Below are 17,844 nucleotides of genomic sequence, written 5' to 3'. Positions count from 1 at the left end.
CGAAGGAAATTGCGGCTTCAGAACATTTAATTCTGGGCTCGCGCTCATTTAAAAATTTTTGATGAAGATGCAGCTCTTCTGTTAAAGATGGATCGAGTATTTCACTGATTCTTCTCTTTCCGGTGCTACCCTCAGCATCTCCCGAAGTCAAAAATACATAGATTTTTAAATACCTGTATATTAATAGCAATTTTATATAAATAAATATGTGAAAGTAATATATTGACATACATATTTTTTTTAATAAAATTTTGTCTACCTTTCTCTATATTCTTTTGATTAATTTTTATTATTAAATATGTTGCTTGCTTATTAAAAAAAAATGTAGCTGTAGGATTAATGTTCCATCTACAAAAAGAAAAAAAATCACTTAAAAATGTGTGATAAATTATTTTAAAAATTTATTTATTTATTTATTTAATTAATTTATTTATATATAACCTATTTATTTAATTGAGAATTCATTGATAATGAAATACTTAATATCAATACAAGAAAGTGTATGGGATATTGTCAGAGTTGTTGTAGGTCAAGGTGTATGTTATTTCCTTAAAAAATAGGACATTGTGATAAACATCCCGGAACGACATATTGTTGTATGTGCCCCAAGGCATTTTGTTGAATAAAACGTGAAAATGATACTAGTAGATTCATTTGTGTTAATATATCTATCTTATGCGGTATAAGTGTACCACTGACATAACCACATAAACCACAAAATATCAAGTTTAGTGATGGGAAATGTTAAAATTATTTATGACTAATAAAATTTTGTTACGAGTGGTGGTAAATTTTAATATCAAATATTATAATGTGACAAAATAATAATGGAAGACACTTAGAAAAGTAGGACAAGTTCGTGGGATATTTCTTAGTCATTCTTTAAGAATTTAAAATAAAAACTATTCTATACTTAAAAGATTTGTCATGATGACTTGTGAGTTTAGAATGTTCTGTTGTTATTTTAAAGGATATACATCAATTTAGCAGTGGATCTATATATTTATTTTATTATACTACACTGGCAGTGCCTGAGTATATAAAACCACTGAACATTAGTCGTGGGTTCGCACATGAGGCTGGCACGTAAGGTTTTTCGGATTTTCTTCACGTTAACACCTAAATAGGGGCCATTTTTCCATAGAAAGTTTCGTTTGGTTTTAATAGGTTACGCCAATGCGATCTGCAGAAAGAAAATGCCTTCCGGGAGGTTTTTTTATGGGAACTGACTCCTATTTAGGTATTACTAACGTAAAGAACGCCTGGAAAATTCCACTTGGCCAGGTGCGAACCCACGACCAACTACCAGTGTTCAATGGTTTTGTCAATGTATGCGATTGGTGAGAAGTCCATGGATCCATTGCGGGTGCACACCACCAAAGCAGCTTGAAATGATTACTTCTTACACGGGAGGATAATCGAATCGTAATTTTCAAAGTAAATTAAAGAAAATTTAACTGAATAATACAGAATATTTAATCTTTAAATTTAAATATTTAACTCTGAAATCCGAATTATACACAAAATTTTTTAATCAATTAAAAGTAATCTGGAAAAAAAAAATAACAAGAGAAATTTATATGTAAATAATTAATTGATTGCATTTTTATAATTGGAGGTAAAACAAGTAAATTTTTTTTAAATCACTGCTTTAAGCTATAAATATTGGAACATCTTCGATATTATGACATTTCTAGCTCTAATTACTTTATGACAATTTTCCAGCTTAGAGAAGAAGGAATTACACGTAAGAAGAATTTTACGTGTAATTCCTAACTGCTCTTATTATCTTAAGCAAAAGTAAAAAAGCTATAACTTTATGGCTTACACCTTTCTAGAAATAAAGATCTTAACGTTTTTAAATTAATTTATTCGATGAAGAGGAATGACCTCACACCAAGCACAATTGGAATCCGAACAAGAGCTCTGACTTAAAAATAATTTTATTTATTGATATATTTTATAAATACATAAATTTATTCTAAAAATAAGTAAATCATTTACATATTTTCTCAAGCGTTAAATTTTAAAAAAAAAACTCCGTTTCGCATCAATAGCTTCACTAAAGAATCAAAATCAAAAATAGAATTTATTTAAAAACTGCTGAAAGTATTTACTTATTTGAATATTTTATCCGATTTCTACTTTTATATGAATTAATTGATTTATAAAAATCTCTTATTTTTAACATNTTTCTCGTCAGTCCAACTAGTTTGCTTAGATGACTATAGACAGAAAATTCTGGCATATATATAAAGATAATATGATCATGCTCTTAACCATAGTTGTTATTTGAAAAAAGCACATTTACCTGTTAATTAAGAGATTTTGGAAGAAAAGACCAGTTGATTTTTTAACACACAAGTATAAAGCTTAATTGTAGTATAATGTATAAAGTGTAGAGTCCTATTGCCTTGCACACTAGTTACCTAGTCCTAAGTTATGTAAGTAGCAAGCAACATGAACATGTTGGGAGTATCACATGTCATGAACTCATTCAACTAGTGGTCTCACTGATTGAATTGGTACCACATAGTATTTTCAACCATGTTTGTGTTGCTACTCACAGAATTTGAGACTAGACATCCTGGGTAACAGTGTATTGTAGGATTAAAGTTGGACTCTTATGAATATTTTGTAGAATTATATTGTTCCCATACGCAAAATGCTGCTTCAAAATATTAAAGTAATTAACGTACATTTTGAAATTTTATATATGAAAATATAATGTAGTGTTAAGTGAATACTTGATGTTTTGAGACACCCTGAATCCAAAAAAGTCAAAAGGGAAAAAATTCCATGTGTGTATTAATGTCTATTTAAAGATATCTCAACTGCGATTTCACTTAATGACTTTGAAAATTTTACTTCTTATTGGCAATTAAAATTTTTTAAAAATTTATCTCTATTTGATTTGTTTGTTGTATACAAGATGTTACTCGCAAGCACTTTCATTAAATAAACATTATCATCATCAGAGGAACGAATAAANAAATCAATTGATAAATAAAATTATAAATAAATCCTCTTAAGATTTAGCAAGGCCAAGTGATGTAAGAACTACTTTATCATGTCTGAAGTAGGCTGTTGTGTGCTGATGACGAGCTTCTTGGTGACACCACAATTAGAATCAGTGACGTTCCAAATCAAAAATTTTCCCGCACTACTTTTGAACATCGTTGAGTATGGCATTCGGAAATAATTATTCTTAATTGCATCACTATTAAGAAAATAATAATAATATTAATTATGTATAATTGAGAATTAAATTTATTAACTCTGCTTTCTTGATAAATGATGATACTACCATTTTTGGTGCAGCCAATACAAATCAAAAATGGCTGAATGACCCTTTCCATCCAGATCAATGGTTGATTAATGCCCATCAGTACCAAAACTAATAATGAACGTTAGGTTTATCATGGGTTCGCACCTGTCCAAGTGGAGTTCACATGTCTAACACATAAATAAGATAAGGACCAGCTTAGCTTCCCTTAGAAAATCTCTCGGAGAACATCCTCCTTGACAGATGGTCCATATGTTGCATTACCTTAATACCCCGAAATAAGGACTAGTTTCTCATAGAAAATTATCCCGGAAGACCTTCTCCTTGACAGATGAAAAAATAATTAATTTAAATATTTTATTACGAATTACTAGATCAATGTTTGTTTATTATAACGGAACACTGCGCTTGAAAGATCGACATAAAGAATTTAACTAAGAGTTTCATTTCGTGTCTAACAGCATAAAAAAAAACAATGACTTCTCATAGCAGAGACTTGATTCCGTAAGAATTTTATATTTTCTGTTTGGTCTTATATTATTTACCATAGTAGAACCATAGAGTTAACTCATACATTGTATTGAATGTGCCAGACGCCCTATATTGAAGACCCACATGATTTATTCAGTCCCGTAGCCAAGGGAATCATTGGATCTAACAGAAAAAAATTTTGACTAGTATTTCCCCTTTTTTCAGCCAGTATTATTAAGTTTAAAAAAAGTAAGAATAGCCTAATTTTATGTGATGAAAGCGAAAGTATATATTATACAAACGGCAAATGGGTACCACTGACTAAGCTGAGATTTGGATTTGGTTTCGGATCCGGATCTGGATTCATTATGATAACGTGCATCTGTTTAAAGTAAAGTATTATCGAGTGTTTATATTACACTCATCCTCGAATTACCGATGTAGGTTATCAGTAGAGGCATTTTAAGATGACCCCTTTACAGATAAGGTACTTCAAAGCGAGTATTTGACCCTTGCAACGAGTATAGAACTGTTCCTGTATATTGTTTATATTGTGAACCTATTATTTGATACAATAAAGCAGATTTATTCTGTGTGAATTTAACACACACACACACCTAGCCTTGTGTATTTGTAAGAAGACTTCAAATACAGTTTATGTGTGTAAATTATATTTAAAGAAAGTTATTTATCAACGTAGACGGAGCGTAAATAGGTCACACACGAGACTAAATACTGTATTAGAACAGGTGGATCGTTGCTGGACAAAATAATTAATTTTAAGTATTTACTTAAATAAAAGCATTATAAGCTGTATAATTCCAATGATAAGAATTGAATTTATTGTAAATGTAAGAGGCGTATTTGATCTCTTCATTGTAAATCTCATTAAAATTGAAGAGGTAATTGTATTTATTTATGTTCAAGACGATCTTTATTATCTAATGAATAAAATTATGATGTGTTTAATAATTAATTGGATCTTCTATGGGTATTGTATACAATTAAAAATTAATAATAACTAATTAACTACCAAATGATATTTAATGGCTTAATTAATTATTATTTTCTAGTTGAATATTCTCATCTAATTACAAACAATAGGAATTTTAAATAATTAAAATAAAAAGTTATTGTATTTAAAATTAAATTTAAGGATATTTTTAAAGTGTTCAAAGAAAGGTATGTTATAAAAAATTGTATATAAAGTGCGGCCCAAAAGTCAGTTTAAACAACCTTAATACAATTACTATGTACGTGTAAAACAATAAATAAAACACGGTTAACTGACTTTTGAACTATCCTAAACCATAAAAATAATGTATTCGGAATTAATTAATATTATTAAAATTAAAAATTGATAGGAATTATAGCATTAAATATACTTTAATTATAGTAATTTACAAATATATATTAGAAGATACATTTATCTTTTCTTTGATTAGAATTAATATCATCAGCATCATTAAAAGATGAGGAGATAAAGAGAAATTTAATCCTGATTAACGACCTTTGCCTGATGCTCTCTAAGAATAGCATTTTTGACAGTTTATTGTGCAAATATTATTCATCCCACAAATTCATTTTTATTTTCATAACCTACAAAATGTTTATCTTAATGTTAACTTCATTAAGAAACTAATGCAAATCTCTTAGAATAATGTCATAAACAATTAAAAATAATATAGANATTGCCTTGCACACTAGTTACCTAGTCCTAAGTTATGTAAGTAGCAAGCAACATGAACATGTTGGAAGATCCTGCATTATCTGACCTGTAAGTGAATATGCTACTTTACTTATACTGTACTTCAATTTTTAAAAGTTTAAAATGATTTGTTTCTGTTACTTTTTATCATTTAACTAATATGAGACAAACCATTCATATTAAAATGTGACAATAATAATAAACATTTTTATTCTGAAAAGTGTTGTTTCTTATATATAATTAAATTCAATAAGGTATAAAAGGAGTGAGACAAGTTTCTGGATTATTGTTACTATTGTTCAACATATACATACAAGAGGCAACGAAAGAATTCTATGTTACTAATACAAAAGGTATAAAAGTGAATGGAAAGTTGTACAGCACAATAAGATTTGCTAACAACATCGCAATGATAGTGGAAGATGTAGACAATCTACAGATTGTTCTTGAAAATTTAAATGAACAGTTTAAAAGATTGGGATGAGAATAAATAGGAAAAACATGAAGATAATGAGATGTTCAACAAAAAAGGAACAAGGAGGAATGAACATCTATTTGGACAGTGAAAAATTAGAAGTCAGTGAGTTCATGTATGTAGGAAGTGTAATTATCTCAGACGGAAGGAGTGAAAGAGATGTTACAGCAAGAATAGCCCAAGCAAAACAGGCATTCTATAGGAAACGATAGATGGATGTTAACATCGAAAAATATATCAATCAATGTTAGGAAGTGATTCATTAAGAGTTTAATCTGGAACATAGCATTGTACTGTTTGGGAGACATGGACACTCCAAACAGCAGAGAAAAGAAAACTGGAGGCCTTTGAGATGTGGTGCTGGCAAAGAATGATGTGAGTGTCATGTATTGAGAGAAAGACGAATGAGGATGTTTTGAAAGAGGTAACAGAGAAGAGACAGATTTTGAGAATGATAGAGGAAAGAAGTGACATGAGTGGCCACCTAATGTGACACTCGGAATGGATGAAAAATATTAAATATTTTATTGGAAGGAAAGATAGCGGGCAAAAGGCGACGTGGAAGACCTAGAGTGGAATATCTCAACAAGTTATTATGGAAAAGTCCTTACTAACAGATAAAACAGCTAGCTAAGTAAAGAGAGAAGCTATAAGACTGCACACATCCATGTTTGTCCACCAACCATTCGTTGAGGAGAGAGAGAGAAGGTATAAAAAGAAGCATAAAAGTGATGTATCATATAAACCTTTTTATATTTGTAATTCTCAATCCAAGTTTTCAGTTATCTGAGATAGCATTGGTCCACATTATCTCAAATAATCAGGGTTCTACTATGTTGGCATTATTAGTAGTAATAAACATACAAATTTTATAAACTTCAGATTTTTCCGATGGGACAAGGTTGCCCCTATGAATTGTTAACAACCTCCTGAGATTTAGTTGATAATGTATGGCTTAAACAGAACTTTCCTTTCCTACAATCACATCAAAAACATTAGTAAATATCATTAAAGTATTGCTGGAGATTTAAGATGTGGATGTATTTAGTTATAATTAATAGCTCAAAGATTTTGTTCTATTCTAGTCATCCAGTTTTAATTTTCTGCAATTCTGTAATTAAAAAAAATAATTTCTTTAAATAAAATTTGATCTTAGCTTAGCATTTTTTGATCTCAATCTTTGATAGTTGTTTTATGAGGAAAAAAATATCACATTTTAAGAAATAATTGAAAATTACAAGACAAAAACTGAAAAAATATACTGGATTTTCCACCATTAATAAAATAAAATGTGGCCATTCAGATGAAATTATCAGTCAAATTATCTTGAACTAGTTATTCACTGAATATGTAAAAATAAACAACTTGTATCATCTAGCAATATATGAACAGATCCTTTTCATCATCATTAATATAATCTGGTTATCAATGGTTACTGAAGGTATGCGTTGTTAGATTATCCTGAAGATGATCATCAGACTAACTCAAGAGATGGTAAACTGATAATGGTTGATGAAGATTATCAAAATGTTCATTTATGTATTAAATGCATTGCTGGTCATTGAGTGTTTTTCCTTACATGTTTTCAATGTTAATTTTCATACAATTAAGGGCACTGATATGCTTTCTGATCATCCAGAAGTCTTTCCATTTTTCCCGTCATAACTACACTCTTCTCTCATTCTCTTTACATCATTGTACCATATTCTCTTTGGTCTTCCCCTGTCCTTCTTCCTATCAGCTTTGTCTTTATAGTAATTTTTTAAAAACTTTATTCGACATTCTCTCTGTGTGCCTACACTATAAATTGTTTAAATTTTAATGTAATTTTTGCATTTATTAAAGTTATTAGACTTTTTTTCTTATGTGTTATACAATGCATATATATATAGCAGGTCATCCTTCATGCCGCTTTATGTTGCGCTCTTTAAATATAACGTCATCATTCATAATTAATACTTATAACGATGTAATTTTGAATTTTAGTATTCAAAGAACTATAACAAAATCACGAGCGTGAAAAAAAATCAACAGAAAAGTAGAAAAATTCATTAATAAAATATAAGTTGTCGGCTCTTAGTAAATGTTCCGCAACATAAACGTGAAGTTCTACTTAACCGAATCCGTTTATTTATATAGGCCTATATATATAAACGAGGAATTAAAAGTATTAATTTTCTTTTATTTTAATGATTTTTTAATAACGTAACACAGCGTAACGCGTTCAATAATTTAATTTTTTTTTTTTTTTAAATTAAAAATGTTACCGCTAAATGTTGATAATTTCAACCATCAGGGGGCGCCTAGTGCTGTTTACGTCTGGTTATTTAGCAGCTAAGCCTGATGAACGTGTGTATGACGTTCGATCTCTCGACGTTAGAACGTGTTTGTTTATTAAATTTCTCTCATAATTGTATCATTTTATCATCGAGTAAGTGTTTAAATATCGTAGACGATGATCGGCACCATTTTAAAATCGTTCAGAAGGACAAGAGAGGTGCTTCATTGATTTATCATACGTAGAGATTCAGTCAAGTAATGTAAAAGGTGAGGTTTTTTATTTTTTAATTTATTAAAATAATAAACTGGAATATTCGAATAGAGTGGCCATTCTGATGATTGTTAGCAATGTAAATAATCAGAAATATTAATTTTTAATCATTTTCATATTTACTTCAATGTTTTTAAAGTGTACTCAGCATATAAATGTCAAGCTTTAATGTTAAAGCTTCTGTAACTTGAAGAAGCTCATAGAAGAGGCTTACATTCATACAGATGTTCATAGAAGGGTTTAAATTTATACAGAGGCTCATACAAGCGGTTTACATTAATACAGAGGCTCATGGGTGAGGTTTACTCATAGATGAGGTTTAGATTAATACATAGGCTCATAGAAGCAGTTTACATTAATACAGAGGCTCATAGGTGAGGTTTACATTAATACAAAGGCTCATAGATGAGGTTTAGATTAATACAGAGGCTCATAGAAGGAACGTAGTTGTAGATTTTAGATAGATTTGTACAGAAGCTAATAGGTGTTTGCATTTATTTAGATACTACTGGGAGAAGTTTAAATTTATTGAGATGCTCATAGAAGGGGCTTAGATTCGTAGAGAAGCTCAAAGAGGAACTTTAACATGTAGCTTCTCTATGAATTTACAAAATAAGTTTAGCTTCATAAAGTTTATAAAAGAAATTTTGAATTTAAAATATTTTCTATGATTGATAGATAAGTTTTAAATTCAAAGTTTGTTCTAAAGATATCAGCATTTTCCTCATTTAACGACATTTCTATGCTTAAAATGATCTCTGTAAATCACTTTTATTGACAGCCTGATGGTTGAGTGGTGTTAGCCTACTATGCTGAAGGTTCCAGGAACAAATCTGGATGGGCCAAAAATACCTAGGAATTTTTACAGTAGTAGTTCATTCTGGATATATCAAGTCCTTACTACCAGATTGTCCCATTGTGGGCTTCACATTGATTTTAAAAAAATGGCCCTCTTGATGTCTGCGGGACTAAAGTCAAAAACAAAAATAATAAAACAGTTTTATTAAATGTTTAATTATAAACATTTTAATTTCAAAATGTTAAATATATAAAATTCTATATTATATAACAGAAAAATCATTGAAATTACTGAATTCTATATGTATATATTATATTACTTTACATATAAATTTAATAATATAGAAAATAATGATTTTTCAAAGTATTTTTGAAATCTGGATTATGTTACATATTAATTTTTATATTTAAAAATGCTATTCAGTACATAAACTTATGATGAAATTTTAAAATGAGATGAAAATTTTTCTGCTTAATAATTATTTTTTTTTTATATCTGTCTTAAGAATTTAACTTTGGACGAAGGTTTTATATATTTATTTTTACTTTAAAAATAAAGAAAAAAATAAACCTTAAACTGAATTAAGTTTAATTGAATTAAGCAAAATACTCTCAAGGTGAAACTTTATCTTAAATGTATTTTGAATGGATCAATAAGATACTCCTGTTTCAAATTTTATGCTTATTATTATTATTTATTTTTTTTTCTTTTCTTCTTCTTCCTGCTCATAACAATAATTCTAAGTAATATAATCCCTTTAGAATAGTATTTCCAATTAAATTTTGTTGTTATAATTTTAGATATTTTGATACCTTCGTTTGCTTTTACACTACTTAACTATTTAGCATTAAAAATACAAATTTAAATATTACAATACCATTTACTTCTGTGTAATTGGCTTTGAAATGCTATAAAGATGTAATTTTCTTTATTACTTATGAAAAAATTGCTGCAAACATTTTAATAAATAATAATTCTAATTCATCTCTCTTAATTTAATTACAAAATTTTTTCTATGGGATAGTTCGAGTTAAATTAAAACTAATTAATTAAGAACTATTTACATTTATTTTATTATTTAAACAGCATAATTTTATATGTATTGTGGCTGCATCAACCACACATTTCATCATTTTTAATGGAGGTTTGTGTGGTGTTTTACATTCATTTATTATTGAAGTCATTGCTTGTGCTTACTTTTTCTTTTTTTAAGAAGAAAGAACTTTAAAATAAAAAAAAGAAGAGGAATTTATAATGATTTTATTTACTGAAATCACAGAGAATGTAGTTTTTCCAGTTATTTAATTAAGGTATTTCATAAAACAGATTTTTTAAATCTGGAGAAATAATTTAATTGGGAAAATGATGTCCTAGTACTTTGTAAGGGTGAATAAAGAGAATGTACTGGTCTTCCTTCCCTTTTTTTTTGTAAGCTTATAACAGCCATATTTAATTATAAAATTTAATTATTATTTTAGGAAGTACTAAGTTTGTAAAATTGTTTTTCTTTAATTAATAGCATTGCCTTACCCTAGTTAAATATTTACGTTTTAAGAAGCTCACTCTTATTGTTGAAGCTTATCGATTTTTTTTTTTTTTTAAGTTAATCCCCCTCTAGATCAATATTAAATCAGTCAAGTTTGGAAGAAAATACATCTCACTGTTAACTCCAGTCGAGTGTTTTCAGGCTATCATCGCAATTTGGGACAGAAAACGGGTGAGCGCACAATGAAACAGCATGTCTGTTTTTCTCTTTCCCCCTAAGGAATTGTTAGATTGGTTTCCCCTTTTTTTTTCCAGAAAATTATCTTTTCTAAATTCGAAAGAAAATAGAATTTTTTCTTTTTTCTTTCTACGTAAACAGCTCCTCTCAATACCTGTTATTAGTGGATATTTACGAACTCTCTAATGATTTCTAGGCTGTGATAATAGGTCGTCATTTTGAAAATTAAGTAGTTTGTAAGTAGGTTTATCTCTTATTTAGCTTTCGGTCAGGGTCGCTGACACTTAAGATTTCGTTGAGTTACACGCTAGCTTTTCTATTTAGTATTGTTCATTCGCATTGGTCGATTAACCGGGCGTGATACATTATAGGGTGTCGACAATAGGAGTAATAAGATCACGGATCCGTCACAGTTCACCCACAGTTTCTTTGCTTTCGAAGAGTTCGTAAAGTTGTAGTCACACCCCGATCCCTGCAGACAATACACGGACACCAGTGTTTGGTGTTCACCGTCCACATCAGTCATTCCATCGATCCGGGCCCTAATTAACACGTAGACACGTGATCGGGCGAAAGGCGAGAAACGAAGGATGTAAACCAGTCGCCTTGGAGACAGCCTAACTTGATAGATGAAGTCTCGACTGCGACAGACGTACGGAAGTAATCTGTTCGGTTCGATAGAGCCGCTTTGTCATTAGAAACGAGTGCATGCGAAATTGAAATCTGGAAAAATTTCATAATCCTAATTTGCATAGTTTCTGCCGCATTTAAACGCGAGATCCCTCGATTGTTTCGTGTAATATTAAGCATAAATTCGACTAGGATATGATGGAAAGTAGCAAACTACGTTAGGGTACGAAGCTATCTCTTACGGAAATGTTTTCCTTATCGGTAGTACAATCGATTAGTTTTATCAGTTCTCACGAATATGACACCATAGCCAAACATTTGGCACGCAGCCAGCCACATTTAATTAGGTATTTTTACCCGTACGGTAGAGCAGCGCGTGGACTTTATAAATTTAAATTACGAGCCTGTTAAAATCTGTTTTTAGAAACTTGCAGCCAAGGAGGGAGTCGTGCGACGTATAGAAAGAAGGGCACTACTCGCTTCTTGTTACAATTTTAATCACAAGGTCGTGATGCTAACAGCCGAATTGTTTCACTCCTCCGGATTACTTGATGACATCGGATAAGTACGAATGCTTATCTTAATGGTCAGTTCCGTAGTCGGCTGCAATTTGAGTAATGAGAATTGCGAAGGGAAACATAATGTCGATTGTTCTCTTTTGAGATTTACAGGATTAACCCCCTCCGGAGATTTAAACTGCGATTCCTGTACTCGAGTGTTCTGCCTTGATAGATAAGGATTTATGAACAGATTTTCTGGCTTAAGGAAATAACGATGTAGCTGAATAAGTTTATATCTTTTTTATTTTCTGAAAGTTGGGCTACTTTAAGAAGAAGAAACACAAAAGAATAAATATTGTGGAAATTACAAAACTGCAAAATGTATTTATTTGTTTTTAAAGTAAGTTTTTTTTTATTCTTGCAGCTCTTGTTTTAACTTTTATAACATGAAAAAAGTAATAAATTAGGTTATATATTATCGAATGGCATTTAAAGTACATATATAAGTTTTATTTATAGCCTAAATAAACACAGACATATGTCATTATTTATATGTACTGTACCTATACACAAACACACATGCATATACACCAGATATATAAGATTAATTATTGATGATAAAATTATAAATTGGATTATAAATAATGATTTTATTATCGTGTACGATACGCAAAACACACATATACATTGTGCCGCATGTATACGTCACACCAGATTTTAAAATTATTTCCTGTATATTTTTATATTATCAGCTCTTACTCAGTTATAGATTAATTATATTGTGTACATGAAATTACGACGAGTGTAGATGCATTAATTTATGACCCTGTCTATCCATTAAAGAGTAATTTATGAAATAATATCGATTATTATACATAAATAAAATGTTTATACGCGAAACGACATATTTAATTAATAAGATACATGCATTTCTTACAACATTCAATATTTGATAGATAATCTTATACAGAATTTCGTATGCAATGTAGATTGTGTTGAGGATGGTTATATATAAAAATAATGTTGTTGGAAGCTCCAGTATTGATTTATTTGATCCCAAACTCTAGTGGATTTAATCAAATTCGAAATTTTATTAATATTTTGTTGATTTTGAGAATATTTTTTGCCTTTTTCCTCCCCATTCTGTCGTTTCAAATGCTAAAAATAGTTAAGTAGAAGTCACCAAGTTTTGTATGATCGATACTATTATAGTTATTATAAAATAGTTTAAGACAATAAAAATATATATATATATTTGTATTATTCAATCGGTTCGATGTGTTTTGAACTAGAACAGATCCAAAAATCGTCATTATCTACCCATGAAATATTGTATAAAAATTTGTATCATGTTGCAACCAGTATCTGGCTTCTGTAGTAATCAATACGTGAAACATGCAAATTGTAGTGAAATATTTAATATTCTGCTCGAAATATATTCAATTCGGAACATTTATTTACTTCAAAATAAAGTTTATAGTGTGACCGTCGTTTAGAGATTATTTTGTACGTATTTAAAAAAGAAACCTTCCTGAAAAAATGGCTACTGTTAGAAGTTCGACTGTAATAGTATAAGGATCTACTTGTGTTACAGTATTGTCTTATAGTACAGTTCATAATATAATACAATAGTAAAATAATACCTCATATTAACTTACTGTTATTGTTCTTATCCTATTTCTTGTACTAATAATGCACTATTAATTGTAAGGTTTTAGGTGTAGGTTTATACAGTAGAATAATTTGGAAATTTACTAGAAAATAGAAGATTAAAAAATTAATTTTACGAAAATCGATACAGCAATCTTAATTGGGATGCAATTTATAAATTACAGGCCTATGTCGTCCGTCTGTCCTGTCTTAATGTCGAATTTAGATGAAAATCGAGACCAGATATGGAAAGATTAGTACAGAAGGCCCCTCTTAACTGTATACTTATGTGATATTTTAATTTAAAATTGTCACAATAATTAATCACGTTATAATTTTACGATACTCTTAGGGGTCATTAATGATGTAAGAACCTTTAAAATTTCTATTCCTCCTCATTAAAATATTTAATTTTAACACACAACACAAAGCGAAATTGCTTTGTGTTTTGTGTGTTACTTTTATTTTCTTCTTGTAAATCTTATGCGATGGATTGTTTTGGTTAGGTTAGGTGCATTCGATTGATGCAACATTTGTTATTGATCAATAGAAAAAGAAAGAAAAAAATGTTTTATACAAAAGGAAACTCGATGTGTGTGGAAAAATTCGAAAATGCTTTTCGTCGCAATAGTCTCGCTCGGATGCTTCACTCTTGAATGGTGTCTAGAAACAAGATGTATAGAGAGAGGGTGTATTGCAGTAACCCAGAAACATCAATTTACTAAAGAAAGTCAACAGTACCATCGAAAAACATCATCCGAACGTATTGAAGATGTCAAAACAGTTCTACGAAAAAGAATCCAAAGGCATTTGTTAGCGGCGAAGTAGGCTTTTACAACCCACGAAAATTATCTAATTATTGTTAGATTTATGTTTTCATTTATTATTATTTTACTTTAAGTAATATCAAAGTCTCATTCTTAAAATTTATGTTGTCCATTAAACATCTAGGCAATGGTTATTACTTTCGATAAATTTGCTTTCTCCGCATGCAGTAAAACTCGAAAAAATTTTGCATTCACTATATTTAGAATTTATTTTAAAGCAATTCTTCTACAACTTCTGGTCAGACACTCGCATTTTATGTACGAAACAACTGTTTTTTTCTTTTTCTTCTCCTTTTTTATCAATGAAAAATGATGGTTAATGCGAAAATTCTTTACCGACTTGATTTAAGAACTCGCATTCTGTTTTAAATTTGTGTTTGAATACTGAATAATTTGAATAAATTCGGACATTTTTAAGTGCAAGAAAAACATAGATATTTACAAGGGGGACCTTAAAACATCGAGAAATGAAAAAAAGGGGTTGTTTTTGTTTGTGCGAGGAACATGATTCTGTTACCCCCTTTCAAGCTTAATAACACCTGTATCTTTCGTCGAAAATTTATGAAACTTTGCAAGGAAGATTATGTATTAGGATAAAATGTTTCTAGAAATTTTCAGGAAAATCGAAATATTAATACGTGAAATATGGCCCCACTCTGTTATCTTCCGAACCAATCTGAAGACTTAAAAACGCAATGGTAGCAACTGTTAGGGATGAAAACGGATAAAGAATTGCCAGCAACAACGTTGCCGGTTTTTATTTTTAAATTAGTTAATCACTCCCCAGTTAATTTCGAAGGAACAAATGCGCTTATTTTAACTCGGAATCATTGAATGTGTGACGTTATCCCATATTCGTTTTTGCTACAATTTGTTTATTCATGCAAAACATTTGAATATTTTCCAAGTTTATTAACGTCCAGACGGAGTAGAAGACAAAAAAGTTCGTTAACTTGCAATGATATATTGTCTAGTTTAATCGATTTACGATCCACAAGTTTCAAAAATTCAATAGGATTTACTCGCAAAATTTCAACTACCATCTCATTTACATATTTCTAAACATGCAAAAAAAAAGTATTGTAAAAATTTTTAAATTAATTTGCATTTTTACTCACGCACATTTATAAATTTAAATAGTGAAAAGCTCTTCTAATCATGAAATTCTCTAATTAAAAATCATGAAAAAATACGACACGGTTAATTGACTTTCGGGCCGTACTGTATATACTTTACTTCTTATATTAGTTATTAACAAAGTTTGTTGCCAAACTTAACAAGATAAAGTTAATATATATTCAATTTTTTTTTTCTTTTTTCTTTTAATTGATAATCGGCTTAGAGTACTTCTCTTGATGTTAAATGTATAACAGGATAAAGATTAGTTCTTCAGGAAGTTTGGCTTTTTATGTGTATATAGATAAAATTTCCTTCCTTTCTCGTATAGTAAAAACTCTTGTTAAAAAAAAATGATAATAAACATATTAAGAAGTGGAAACTTTCTAAATAAGAATTGCATTAAACGAATTATTTGAAACGATATTTTAATCCTCGAGATGAAAGTTGTGTGTTGACGTCACGGGTTTATGTCCCTATCATTCACCAATTATGGCGAAATTGGAAATTCCTGAAGTGAATTACGAGGTTAGAATCAAGTTATTCTGAGAACATGTCTCATATAATACGGGTTTATTGATTTCATTTAGTAGTTAATTGGATTTGACCTTTTTTTTTTAAATTCGTCTATTAATTAAATTTTTATTAACTATACTTTAGCTTGTTTTTTTGCATATTATTAGGCTTTCTTTAATATAAATCAACTTAACGTGAGACGTGTTAAAGAAATTAAGATATCCGGAGGAAATTTAATAAATTTTGTTAGTGAATTTTGTATGGTAATGATTATTTTCCTCACTCTTCGAGCTTTCTTTTGTCCTATTGGAAGAGGTGGAGGAATCAGATTAAAGAGGATGGAGATGATATGGGAAGGAAAATTGTGAGAGGATGGAGATGGCACATGAAGGAAGGCTGTGAGAGGATGGCGATGATACGTAAAGGAAGATTTTGAGAGGATGGCGATGATACGTAAAGGAAGATTTTGAGAGGATGGAGATGGTACATGAAGGAAGGCTGTGAGAGAACAGGAGAGGATGGAGATGATACGTGAAGGAAGGCTGTGAGAGAACAGGAGAGGATGGAGATGATACGTGAAGGAAGATTGTGAGAGGATGGAGATGGTACATATGGAGATGATACGTGAAGGAAGATTGTGAGAGGATGGACATGGTGCATGAAGGAAGAGGTTGTGAGAGAACAGGAGAGGATGGAGATGATACGTAAAGGAAGATTGTGAGAGGATAGAAGAGATTGATAAACTCTGAACCAGCATTTGGAATGAGGGAATGACTGAGAATGAATGAATATTATACTAATTTAAATATATCTAAAATTTTGGTTATTAAAAACAAAATATACGAAAACATTTTCGAATAAAAATAATTTTAATTTTTATGCCTTTTCTGTTTATTTAGAAATTTTCGGACATTTGAAATAAACAGACTATAAAATAAGCAAAATATATTGAGTAGATTTTACAGTTTAATATTTTAAACATTAAATATTTATACAAATAACAATAATATCCTACAAGAAAAATTATTACCCGAAATATAAAGCGTGTAAAATATGGAAATAACGTTATATAAATCTAAAAGAAAAACTGAACTATATTAAACTCGGACTTTGCATTTAAAAAAAAAAAACAAAAATGATAGAAAAGTTGAAATGGGTTAAATCTAGAATATTAGGAAGAGAAGCCAAAGAATTTGAGTAAGAAATATCACGTTAAAAAATATAAGATGCGGAAAGTATCAGAGCTTACAGAGAAATGATTGATAGTTGAAAAACTAAATAGGAATGGCAAAAGAGAATCAAACAAAAATCCATTCTGATCAGAATAGAATGGAAAATGCAGAGAATTTTTTGAATTCAGCCCTCTCGAAATATGTTTTTGAAGTATATAAAAAAAAATTGGTTTTAAGATAATGTCATGCCCATTTTTTTTATGCTTTAACATTGCAACAATAATGCAAATTAATTGCCACAATGTGCCAGAGTTAATTGTATGATAAGAGCAATGCCACGTATGAAAAGTTATGCTGATAAGATCTTATCTTAACAATAAAAGCAAACTTTAATGTGATAAAATCTGAGAAAATGATTGA

General features: G+C 29.7%; 1 protein-coding gene across 1 annotated transcript in view; it reads left to right on the top strand.

Annotated features, from left to right (window-relative positions):
* Positions 1-8,248: 8,248 nt before the first annotated feature.
* Positions 8,249-17,844, top strand: part of LOC111617876 (protein-tyrosine sulfotransferase 2-like) — a 40,956-nt gene continuing 31,360 nt past the window's right edge. The window contains exon 1 of the mRNA XM_023359209.1: positions 8,249-8,487. The gene's annotated coding sequence lies outside the window, so the exon portion shown is untranslated. The remainder of the gene's footprint in view (positions 8,488-17,844) is intronic.

The sequence above is a fragment of the Centruroides sculpturatus genome, unplaced genomic scaffold, assembly GCF_000671375.1.
Source record: "Centruroides sculpturatus isolate CEXI.00-Female unplaced genomic scaffold, Cexi_2.0 scaffold173, whole genome shotgun sequence".
NCBI classification, from domain to species: Eukaryota; Metazoa; Arthropoda; class Arachnida; order Scorpiones; family Buthidae; genus Centruroides; species Centruroides sculpturatus.
The sequence above is the reverse complement of the archived record's forward strand: the minus strand, read 5'-3'. Positions and strand labels throughout refer to the sequence as shown.